Source organism: Lithobates pipiens, unplaced genomic scaffold, assembly GCF_037356315.1.
Source record: "Lithobates pipiens isolate NorthernLeopardFrog02 unplaced genomic scaffold, aLitPip1_a1.2 Scaffold_28, whole genome shotgun sequence".
NCBI lineage: Eukaryota > Metazoa > Chordata > Amphibia > Anura > Ranidae > Lithobates > Lithobates pipiens.
This window is the reverse complement of record NW_027507789.1, coordinates 209,748,050-209,760,076: the sequence shown is the minus strand read 5'-3', so window position 1 is coordinate 209,760,076 and position 12,027 is coordinate 209,748,050. Positions and strand designations below refer to the sequence as shown.

Genomic DNA, 12,027 nt, shown 5'->3' with positions numbered 1-12,027 from the left:
GCCACCTATCAGTGCCCCTTAATGCCACCCATCCGTGCCCCTTAGTGCCACCCATCCGTGCCATCTTATCTGTGCCCATCTTTGCCCATCAGTGCCGCCTTATCTGTGCCTATTAGTGCCGCCTTAACTATGCCTATGAGTGCCCACCAGTGTAGCCTATCAGTGCAGCCTATCAGTGCCCACCAATGCAGCCTATCAGTGCCGCCTCAGCAGCGCACTTCAATGAAGGAGAAAAATGACCTGTTTGCAAAATTTTATAACAAACTATTAAACATGATTATTTATTTTTTTGCATCTTTTTTTGTTTGTTTAGCAAAAAATAAAACTCCCAGCTGTAATTAAATACCACCAAAAGAAAGCTCTATTTGTGGGAAAAAAATGATAAAAATGTCATTTGGGTACAGTGTTGTATGCCCGCGCAATTGTCATTCAAAGTGCATCAGCGCTGAAAGCTGAAAATTGGTCTGGGCAGGAGGGGGGTTTAAGTGCCCAGTAAGCAAGTGGTTAAAAACATTGAGGATAGAAGATAAAACATTTCCATATTCCTTCCCTGCTTGCTCCCACTTCCCAGATCCTGTAGCAGGAACACCAGCATAGGTTTTTCTTACAGCACCAGTAATTGCAGTCTTCTCCTTAGACATTATCAAACCAGCTGATTCAGCTGGGATAGCAGTCTTTGGATTAACAGAGGTGAGACCCGACCTCTCCCTCTGCTCTGAACACTCAGAATTTACCTGGGTTCCAGCACAGTCCTGTTCACTGCAGACTGGAGAGTTGAGCACTACTGCTCCCAGCATCTTCTCCTCCATTCTCAGCAACAGCCACTGTGTCTGGTCCAGGCAAAGTCACTGCATTGACTATGGCGCTCCTCTCTGCAGACTGAAGCTGACAGTTATCCCCAACACTCTCACCAATTTCTTTTAAATCTGAAGCTTTGCTTTCAACAGATAAATCTGATGGTATTGTATGTTGGACATTATCTATGGGCCTGGGCTGACTGCCCCTAGCACTACAACCCTCAGCAAGCCCATTTTTTATTAAATTCACACCACCATCTTGCACACACTGTGTACCTGCTTGCTGTGCTGTTACTTCTGCAATGTTATGGCTGACAGTGGGATGTGACTTTCCCCCAATTGTTGCAGACTTCATGGTGGATCTTGCTCTCTCCAAAACGATATCCATCTTCTCATCATCATCCGGGGAAGCTGCACCCAAAGCGGATTCCAGCTCAGTGATAAACTTCAGCATGCCAGTACCTTCCTCAACCTCCTGCTCAGATGTTCCACATTGCTGCTGCAGAGGAAGGTGGACAGAGGCCTCTGCCATTGAGGGCTCAGCAGATGCCTGAGATGTGGAAGAGCTGGGCTTATCCTCTGGGCCCATTTTCTCACTTTCTGCTCACTCTGCCGGTACCTGCATCTCCTCACTGATTGGGTCACTTTCCATGCAGGAAGCGGCTCCTCTTCTCATTTGGCTAAACCGTTCCTCATTTCTATATTTCTCTTTAAATGCTTCACTATTCTCCTTCAAAAAACTCTCAAATTCTTTTTGCTTCCGCACAACTTGCTTCAAGTCCTTCAACTCAGGCCTCAGAGCCGGTTTCTTCTTGCTGAACACTTTGGCACAAACCAGCCTTTTCTTCTTAAAGCGGAGGTCCACCCTAAAATGGACCTTCCGCTCATCGGATTCCTCCCCCCCTCCGGCGCCATGATTGGCACCTTTCAGGGGGGAGGGGGGTGCAGTTACCTGGATAATCCAGGTAACTGCACCCACTTCCGGGCTAGCTCTCTGCGGAAAGGGGCGTACATTACGCCCCTTTCCGCAAGTGCCCGCCCCCTTCCGCAAGTGCCCCGCTGCCTGCTGGGAAACACACAGATCCCAGAGGCAGCGGGGACCGTCCTCATTGCGCAGCGCGGCTCGCGCATGCGCAGTAGGGAACCGGGAAATGAAGCCGAAAGGCTCCATTTCCTGATTCCCATACCCAAGATGGCGGCGGCAGCACTCGAGTGTCGATCTAGAGATCGGCTTCGGGTGCCGACATCGCGGGCGCGCTGGACAGGTAAGTGTCACTATTTTAAAAGTCAGCAGCTGCAGTATTTGTAGCTGCTGACTTTAAAAAAAAAAAAAAAACGCGGAGTCCCGGCGGACTCCCGCTTTAAATTCAGCTTTCAAAGCTACCAATTTCTCTTCTTCTTTCTCAATCCACTTCAGCGCTTCAACAATCCTCCGTCTAAAGGCAGATAGGGACTCACCTCTCCTTGGGCCAGGCCCAGTGTTTTCCTCAGGCTGAGGCCTATCCAGGGGGCCTCCGTCAGGGTCCTTCCCAGGATCAAGCATCCCTCCTGGTGCAGGGATGCAACTGTAGCCTTTGGTCTCTGGAAGCACAAGAGCTAAGGAACAAGCAACCTCACACCTCACTGTCCAGGAGCAGAATGGCAGTTTCCCACCATCCCTGTGCTGAGTTCCCAGGTCTGTACACCTGCTGTGCCCATTATGAGGGGTTCCCGCCATCCCTTTGCCGAGTTTCCGAGTCTGTACACCTGCTGTTCCCATTATGAACTGGTCCCACCACCCCTGCTGGATTTCGTTTTTTTTTTTAAATTATGGATGTGTAACAGGAGAAGCTACAACATGCAAATCTCCCTGGTGGACAGGGTTGAGCTCTGACCACCAAGCTCCACCTTTAATTAAAATATCATCTTTGGGCTCACTGACTCTTAAGGGCTCTTTGTTAGAGACCAGATAGCCTACATTAGATAGGATAAGAAGGCAAGGAGATCCTCTCACTGGAATGTCCAAAGCAAATAAGACTTCAATGGGCAAATCACTTGAATTCTCTGCAATCATAACTGAAATATTTGTTTTGAGTGGACTTACTAATAGATGTGCTAACAAGGCAACAATATGCATAGTGTAGGAACTCTAATGACCAACCACCTTTCACTGCACAGATTCAGATTTCACTTGTTACCGGTCAATCAAAACAAGGGACCTTATTATTGTCAATTTAGTTTTTAAAGGGGCAAGCCACATAGTTGCCATCTTGGTTCTGACATCACAAATTAGTCAGTCACCAACTTAGAGCATGTGTAAACCAGTGAAGACTTAAAGAATTCCAGGTATGGTATATTTTTACATACAGTTGTGCTCATAAGTTTATATACCCTGGCAGAATTTATGATTTTTTGGCCATTTTTAAGAGAATGTGAATGATAAACACAAAAACATTTATTTCACTCATGGTTAGTGTTTGGCTGAATCCATTATCAATCAACTGTGTTTACTCTTTTTAAATCATAATGGCAACAGAAACTACCCAAATAACCCTGATCAAAAGTTTACATACCCTGGTGATTTTGGCCTGATAACACACACACACAAGTTGACACAAAGGGGTTTGAATGTCTATTAAAGGTAACCATCCTCACCTGTGATCTGTTTGCTTGTAATTAGTGTGTGTGTGTGTGTGTGTGTGTGTGTGTGTGTGTGTGTGTGTGTGTGTGTGTGTGTGTGTGTGTATATAAAAAGTCAATGAGTTTCTGGACTCCTGACAGACCCTTGCATCTTTCATCCAGTGCTGCACTGACGTTTCTGGATTCTGAGTCATGGGGAAAGCAAAAGAATTGTCAACGTATCTGCGGGAAAAGGTAGTTGAGCTGTATAAAACAGGAAAGGGATATAGAAAGATATCCAAGGAATTTAGAATTCCAATCAGCAGTGTTCAAACTCTAATCAAGAAGTGGAAAATGAGGGGTTCTGTTGAACCTAAACCACGGTCAGGTAGACCAACAAAAATTTCAGCCACAACTGCCAGGAAAATTGTTTGGGATGCAAAGAAAAACCCACAAATAACTTCAGATGAAATACAGGACTCTCTGAAAACATGTGGTGTGGCTGTTTCAAGATTCACAATAAGGAGGCACTTGAAGAAAGGTGGGCTGCATGGTCGAGTCGCCAGAAGAAAGCAATTACTATGCAATGCCACAATAAGCCAGAGCAGCACAGAGACAAGCCTCAAACTTCCTGGTACAAAGTCATTTGGAGTGATGAGACCAAAATTGAGCTTTTGGCCACAACCATAAATACTACATTTGGAGAGGAGTCAACAAGTCCTATGATGTGATGTACACCATTCCTACTGTGAAACACGGAGGTGGATCACTGATGTTTTGGGCATGTGTGAGCTACAAAGGCATAGGAAATTTGGTCAAAATTGATGGCAAGATAAATGTAGTATGTTATCAAAAAATACTGGAGGAACATTTGCATTCATCAACCAGAAAGCTGCGCATTGGACATACTTGGACATTCCAACATGATAATAAACCAAAACACAAGGCCAAGTTGACCTGTCATTGGCTACAGCAGAATAAAGTGAAGGTTCTGGAGTGGCCATCTCAGTCTCCTGACCTCAATATCATTGAGCCACTCTGGGGAGATCCCAAAATGTGCCGTTCATGCAAGACAGCCTAAGAATTTACATGAACTGAAGGTTTTTTGCCAAGAGGAATAGGCAGCTTTACCATCTGAGAAGATAAAGAGCCTCATCCACAAATACCACAAAAGACTTCAAGCTGTCATTGATGTTAAAAGGGATAATACACGGTATTAAGAACTTATTGATTTAAAAAAGAGTAAACACAGTTGATTGATAATAAATGACTTCAGCCAAACACTAATTATTAGTGAAAGAAAGGTTTTTGTGTTAGCATTCATATTCTCTGAAAAATGACCAAGAAATCATAAATTTTGCCAGGGTATGTAAACCTATGAGCATAACTGTGGTTACAATAGTCTGGCTTAGACCTCTGTAACCATGTATATACCATTCCTGGCCGTTGCCCATGGTCCCTTGAAGTTACCGTTACTTCAGTGATCTTCACTTGCTTGTAAAATGATTTTGTGTGCACCAGTTTTAGTAAATCTCCCCCATGTGCTTGGAAAAAGCAACTTGCAGTTTACATCAGAAGCCTGTGTTGACAGGGTGACAATGTTGGAGCACAGTTTGTAGACAGGGACAGAATGTTGTCACCCCATAATAGGAAGTGCCTGTAAAGGTGTGCGCAACCTATTGCATTAGGATGTGCATCCCAAAGCTCACATACACACACACACACACATTGAGATATATATATATATATATATATATATATATATATATATATATATATATATATATATATATACACACACACACACACACACATATGTCAGTAGGGCAATGGGCAGTGTCAGTAAAGCTGTGGGCGGTGTCAGTAGGGCTGAGATTGGTATCAGTAGTTTATTTTTATTTATTTTTTTAATTTTATTTTTTTACAATTCTATTGTTTTATTATTGTTTACAATATTTTCTGTACAATAATTAAATTGTTTTAGGAGCCCCATGGGGGGAGGGGGGCTTTGGTAAAATATCAGGGGGTCTATGTCTTACTTTTGAAACAGAGAAAGGGACTGAGGACAGAGAATCCCCAGTCCCTTTCTCTGCAGCCAAGCAGCAGGTGGAATCTGCATAACACAGAGCAATCAGAGTGTTCCCAGGCACATCTGCCACATCCTGTGGGCACACCTATGGCTGCACTGTTAATAAGGCTAAAAACATCTTTTGAAAATAATGTTACCAGCTTCAATGAGATAGTGTTGGGGTTTATGTATATTTTAAGACACCAAAGGTGAGATTTATTAAAACTGGTGCACACAGAATCTGGTGGAGCTGTGCATAGTAACCAATTAGCTTCTAACCTCAGCTTGTTCAAGTAAGCTTTGCCAAGAAAACCTGGAAGATGTTTGGTTGCTATGCACAGCTGCACCAGATTCTGTGCGCACCAGTTCTAGAAAATCTCTCCCTAAGACCCCATACACACTATTAGATTTTCTGCAGATTTTTGTCTTTAGATTTACCAAAACCATATAATATATGTGGTCAAACCTTAAGAGTTTCAATTTGCACGCAATCAGGCAGTACATGGTTTTGGTAAGTCTGAAGACAAAATCTGCAGAAAATCTAATAGTGTGTAAGTGTGTATGGGGTATTAAGCCTTGTACACATGGTCAGATTATTGGATGAATTTTCATCAGTTATTTGTTTGATGCTAGTCTCAAATCAGAAATGAAGAGGATACGCACCATCAGAATATTTTCTGACGACAGAATTCAACGTCAGATGTGACGTAATGTGTTGAATTGTTTTGTATGTGTTCTTTCAATTCTACGCATGCCTAGTCTTGCTTTTTCTGATTTATTTTTTTGGTCAGAAAACTGTACTAATGAAAAAAAATAAAAAATCGGACGTAGTTGTCACATCAGACAAAAATTGTCAAGCCTGCAAATCCAGATTTTGTCTGCCGAAAATTCGTAATCGGCTGTCAAAAGCAGCATACTAACAATCAGAAAAATCGGCAGATCGCTCATTGGACTAAATTTATCTTCAGATTTTCTAACCGTGTTAAGTCAACATTGGTAGGTCTTATAATTTTAAGCTACCATTCAACAAAAATTATATAACAAAAATCTGCCATGGCCGGTCCCATCCCAAGCCAGCGCTACGAAAAGAGGAAAGTTGGGTGTTGGGACAGCAAATGAGCCCTGTAGAAATCACTTGCTACAATATTTATATAATATATATAATATACATATACACACACACACACACACAAAAAACGGGGTGAGCAGCACGTCGGTATCCTCCAAGTGCAATGCAATCAGACCATCCCAATGGTCATTTATATACATCTATAGCTATCTATCTATCTAGATCTTTTCTTTTCAAACATTTTTATTGTCATTTAAAAGCATAGTTACACAGTACAATACAAAATTGTAACAGATAATGCTACTATCTAGATCTTCTATCTAGCTCTAGCTATCTATATACCTATCTATCTAGATCAGTGATTCTCAACCAGGGTTTTTTGTGGAACCCTATTGTTCCTCCAGAGGTTGCTAGGGGTTCCTTCAGCATTGGGCAATTTCTGCCTCTGAGATATGTTCCCACTCACACATTGATCTTTTTAGCTATCTGTAAGCCCTTGTACACACGGTCGGAAAATGTCCGATCGGACCATGTTGTCGGATAATCCAATCGCGTGTGGGCTCCATCGGACCTTTTCCGTCGGAATGTCCGACCAACAAAGTTTGAGTGCTGGATATAAAATTTTCCGACAACATGATCCGATCGGACTTTGTCCGATCTTTTGTAGAGAATTCCGATTTGACAAAGTGCCACGCATGCGCAGATCAAATTCCTAGACCAAAGCTATTGGCTACTAGCCTGAACATAGTCCCGTCGTAACGAAATAATGTCATCACGTTCCGAACTATCGGATTTTCCGACAACTTTGTCCGACCGTGTGTATGCAACACCAGTTTCGGACAAAAATCCGTTGGAAAAAATCCGACAGATTTTGTTGTCGGAACGTCCGACCGTGTGTACAGGGGCTAAGGAGGTAATTCTTCCCAAGGACCACAAGTGTAAGGACCACCCACTGACCATTACACTAATGTATCATGAGTTGTAGATTTCTAACTTTTAGCAGGGGGTTCCCTGAGACCGGAGAACTATTTCAAGGGTTCCTCTGTGTTGAAAAGGTTGAGAAAGGCTGATCTAGAGCTAACTATCTATATAGAGCTATCTATCTATCTAGATAGATCTAGATATCTATATAGATATATCTATCTATAGATATGGATGGAAAGAATTAAACACCAGACAAACTATAAAAAATAAAGAATAAGCTTACAGTAGCCACAAAGTTAAGCGTCTAAAATGTATTTAACAATTCGGGGCTGATTCATTATAACTAAACCAATCAGAAGTGGTACTCTTCCCATGATTAAATGGGTCTAGCTAATTATTTGCTACTAGCAACACATTCATGTTGTACACTGCTTTCTTAAATGAATTTGCAAATGACTGATTACCTTTGTGTTAGGTATTTTGCGCAATCCCCTTCTTTTTTATTTACGCTGGTCTCCAGGGATCTTCAGTCCTCAGACACCCCCTTTTGTTGCGGAAATCCACTTTCCTTTTGTTTGGAATGGTCCAATCCTTAGAAAACAGAGAAGCAGACAATTAGTTCTGAAGCTTTGAACACAGAGCTGCGTGGCTCTTTGCTTTGCCAGTGTTTTTTTTTTTGCGATGCACAGAAAAGGCACCGTGTAACGTAAATTTACAAGGTTCAACAGACCTGCACATTAAAACGCTGAACTTTAGTGTTATTGTGGGACTGCTAATTGTGGAATTGGATGCGGAAGGGGGTGCGCTGCATACGGATGCAAGTTTATTGTTGTGCCGGTGACACAATGTGACACTAATGTATGAGATGGTGTGTCATGCACTCGGTTTCCTCCCCACCTTTTGAATTGTAATTGATTTTAATTAGGGTAGCTGAATAGAGATAATATTTAAAAATGACAAGGTTCTCAGCACCTTTGCAACTGATCAGAGCATTGGTAATTATAAAGGATTACTCAGATACATCATAATTCTATTGTGTCCCCTCGAGAGAGTTCAGACGTGCCAGGAAATTTCTACCACTCTTCAAGAATTTCTCTTTTCCTCACTATAAAGGAACGATCCTTTAAATGCCTGTTCATCCAAATTGAAGAGACTTGGTTGGGGACAAACAATTGTTACAGGACAGTTGTTCAGAGGAGATATCCACTTTTAAACTGCAAACATATATTGTTTTTCTAGGACCAGTTTAAGGCTGGATTCACACCTATGGCATTTTTAGTGCTTTTTGCAGATTTGCACTACAGAACGTGTTCCATAGGAAACCATGTTAAATGGACTGTAGTCCGAAATGAAAAAAAGCACTAAAACTGCATAGGTGTGAATCCAGCCTTAGAAGACCCCCCCCGTTCAAATAATATCTAGGGGGTCACAAACAATTTTGGCAGGACCTCTTTCAGGGTGCCGGCTAAATTTAAAGTGTTTGAGAACCTGTAAAATGTGCAAAAAGTCACACTTCTAGTTTCATGCAGTTACCTGTTTTGCAGATGATGCTGTCCAGGTGTAGCTGAGGACCCCGTCTCCTTTTTTTTTTTTTTCTTGGGGGGGGGGGGGTTTAGGCAGTGCAGAGAGTGATGACAACTCTTCACAATCACTCGCAGGTCCTCCTGGCTCTGATATCTGCACATCAGACTCTCCACAACTACTTATGTGATGGGAGGTGCGTAGGGAGGGGCTTGGATGGTGACCCCCTCCTCAGGAATCAGTGCAAAAACCTGCATTTCACGTGCCTTGCAAACTCTCAGCTTCTTCATCATCTGTTACACTCACCTTATCGAAAAAAACAAAAAAAAAAACACGTTGGTTCATTCTTAACAGTCCATGGGATATGATGATGCAAAATCAACTGAGAAATTACTGATGTGTATGCACAAAATAGAAATAGTTACAGTCGAGATGAAATCATCCAAAAATAAAATCAGGGGTGAAGGCACCCAGGCAAGGAGATGTCTGCAAACGTGCAAACATGTGTACCCATATACTGCAAAGTGGAAGATTAACAAACAATCACAACCTGTCACCTTCCTCGGTCCCCCCCCCCCTCCCGGTATGGTTGGATGTCAACAATGGATTGAAGACAGGTGACAGGTAAGAACACATCTACCCATCCTCCAAAATGCTAGAACCTGCCACTAGGTGTGTTGCTACTCAGGTAACAGACAAATATGACTTATTTGTCTCTAGTTACCCAATTTAATTTCCTCCATTTAAAGAGAGGACAGCAGGATTGTACCCATTGCACAGAGATATTACAAGCTGTGCGCAATCACGAGTGCCGTCAATGGGCTCAATGCTGTCCCTATAATAATTCTCAGTGGTTCAATATTTGACCAAGTGGTCATTATGCCGACCAGCCATGGGCTAACTATATTTCTCAGGTACTCTGGTGATGACATTTTGCATCTTAAAGTGAATGATCTCTATTCATTTTACAATAACAAACATCTTTAACTTACCTGCTCTGTGCAATGGTTTTGCACAGAGCAGCGCCAATCCTCCTCCTCTGGGGTCCCCTGCTGGTGCTCCTGGCTCCTGCTGCCTTTGAGTAGCCCCCCTAGCAAGCTTTCTAGGGAGGGTACCCATGCAGGCTCGATTAAGGTTGCCACCTCATCCCTTTAAACCCAAACACATATTAATTACACAGGTTGTGTGGCTGATTACGGTGGTAATTAAACTCACTTGGTGCCTTATCTGCATTTAATTAGCCGTAGAACCTGTGTAAATCACATAGCTCCCAAATGTCCCCGAATTTGAGGGACTGTCCCTGATTTGGAGCAATGTCCCTCCGTCCCTCATTCCTCCTGATTTGTCCCTCATTCTGGTCTGATCTAAACAGGCATACCCCACTTTTAAGTACACAATGGGATTTATTTACTAAAGCTGAAAAGTGCAAAATTAGGCTCACTTCTGCATAGAAACCAATGAGCTTCTAACCCCAGCTTGTTCAATTAAAGCGGGAATTCCGCCGTTTTTTTTTTTTAAAGTCAGCAGCTACAAATAATGCAGCTGCTGACTTTTAAAATAAGGACACTTACCCGTCCAGCGCGCCCGCAATGTCGGCACCCGAAGCCGATCTCTTGATCGGCTCTCGGGTGTTGCCGTCGCCATCTTAGGTATGGGAATCAGGAAGTGGAGCCTTGCGGCTTCACTTCCCGATTCCCTACTGCACATGCGCGAGTCGCGCTGCGCAATGAGGATGGTCCCCGCTGTCTCTAGGATCCGTGTGTTTCCCAGCAGACAGCGGGGGACCCGCAGGAAGTGGCGTAAATATCCGCAGATTCTGCGGATATCTATGCCGGAAGTGGGTACAAATACCTGTACTATACAGGTATCTGCACCCCCCTCCCCCCTGAAAGGTGTCAATTGTGGCGCCGGAGGGGGGGGGGATTCCAATGAGCGGAAGCTCCACTTTAGGGTGGACCTCCGCTTTAAGCTTTGGTAATAAAACCTGGAAGCTTATTGGTTTCTATGCAGAAGTGAGCCTGATTTTGCACTTTCCAGCTAAACCCCATTGTGTACTTAAAAGTGGGGTATGCCTGTATAGATGTATATAAAATGCACTTTTTATCTATCAAAAAGTGTTTCCCAGTACTAAACCTTTCATCTGATTTCTAAATTGCTGCATTTGTAATTTCCAAAAGCCAATATAAAGGAATAGTAGTGGTAAGGCCCCTTTCACATCGGGGCGCTTTGCAGGCGCTACATCGCTAAAAATAGTGCCTTCAAAGCGCCCTGAAGTAGCCACTGCTGTCTCTCCAATGTGAAAGCCGGAGGGCTTTCACACTAGAGCAGTGCGCTTGCAGGACGGTCAAAAAAAGTCCTGCAAGCCGCATCTTTGGAGCGCTGTATGAGCGGTGTATTTACCACTCCTAAAGCGCCACTTCCCATAGAAAACAATGGGGCAGCGCTGAAAACCCGCCTGCAAAGCGCCGCTTTGAGGGCAGTTTTAACCCTTTTTCGGGGGTTAAAACTGCCTCGCTAGTGGCCGCATAGCACCGGTAAAACTACGGTAAAGTGCCGCTCAATCTTGTGGATTTAACCAATCTTGTTTTTTGTACAATTCTCCTTTGAGGGGGCGTGGTAAGGGGTGTGTCCTATGTCTGCATACTTTTGCTGATAGGTGTCCCTCATTCCCATCTCAAAAATTTGGGAGGTATGAAATCATATGTGTTTGGGTTTAAAGGGATGAGATGGCAACCCTAGGCTCGATCTCGAGACACATTGTGTGCACCTCAAAGGTTTTTTTTACTTTAAAGGGTAAGTTCACCTTTTTTTCTAAATTCCAGCTCCCCTATGCATCAATGTACTTTTTTTGAAAAAATATTAAAGCTTTCCATTAAATCTACAGTCACTTACTTTTCTTGTCCTAATCCACATTTCCAGATGTTTCCATTAGTAATGTCTTTCTTCCTGATCAGACTTTAGGTCATGACACAGGAAGGAGTTGACCAGCTGACCTCATTAGCACACACCCTGCATCATCCTCCCTCCCATTCCCAGGTGCACGTTTTTTA

General features: G+C 43.1%; 1 protein-coding gene across 2 annotated transcripts in view; it reads right to left on the bottom strand.

Moving 5' to 3' along the window:
* PDYN (prodynorphin) overlaps positions 1-9,480 on the bottom strand; it is a 59,861-nt gene extending 50,381 nt beyond the window's left edge. The window contains exons 1-2 of one of the 2 annotated variants that reach the window (XM_077460428.1): positions 8,990-9,480; positions 7,921-8,047 (exon numbers count right to left, since the gene is read on the bottom strand). The gene's annotated coding sequence lies outside the window, so the exon portion shown is untranslated. The remainder of the gene's footprint in view (positions 1-7,920; positions 8,048-8,989) is intronic. The other variant, XM_077460429.1, reaches the window with a different exon arrangement.
* Between the last annotated feature and the right edge of the window lie 2,547 nt (positions 9,481-12,027).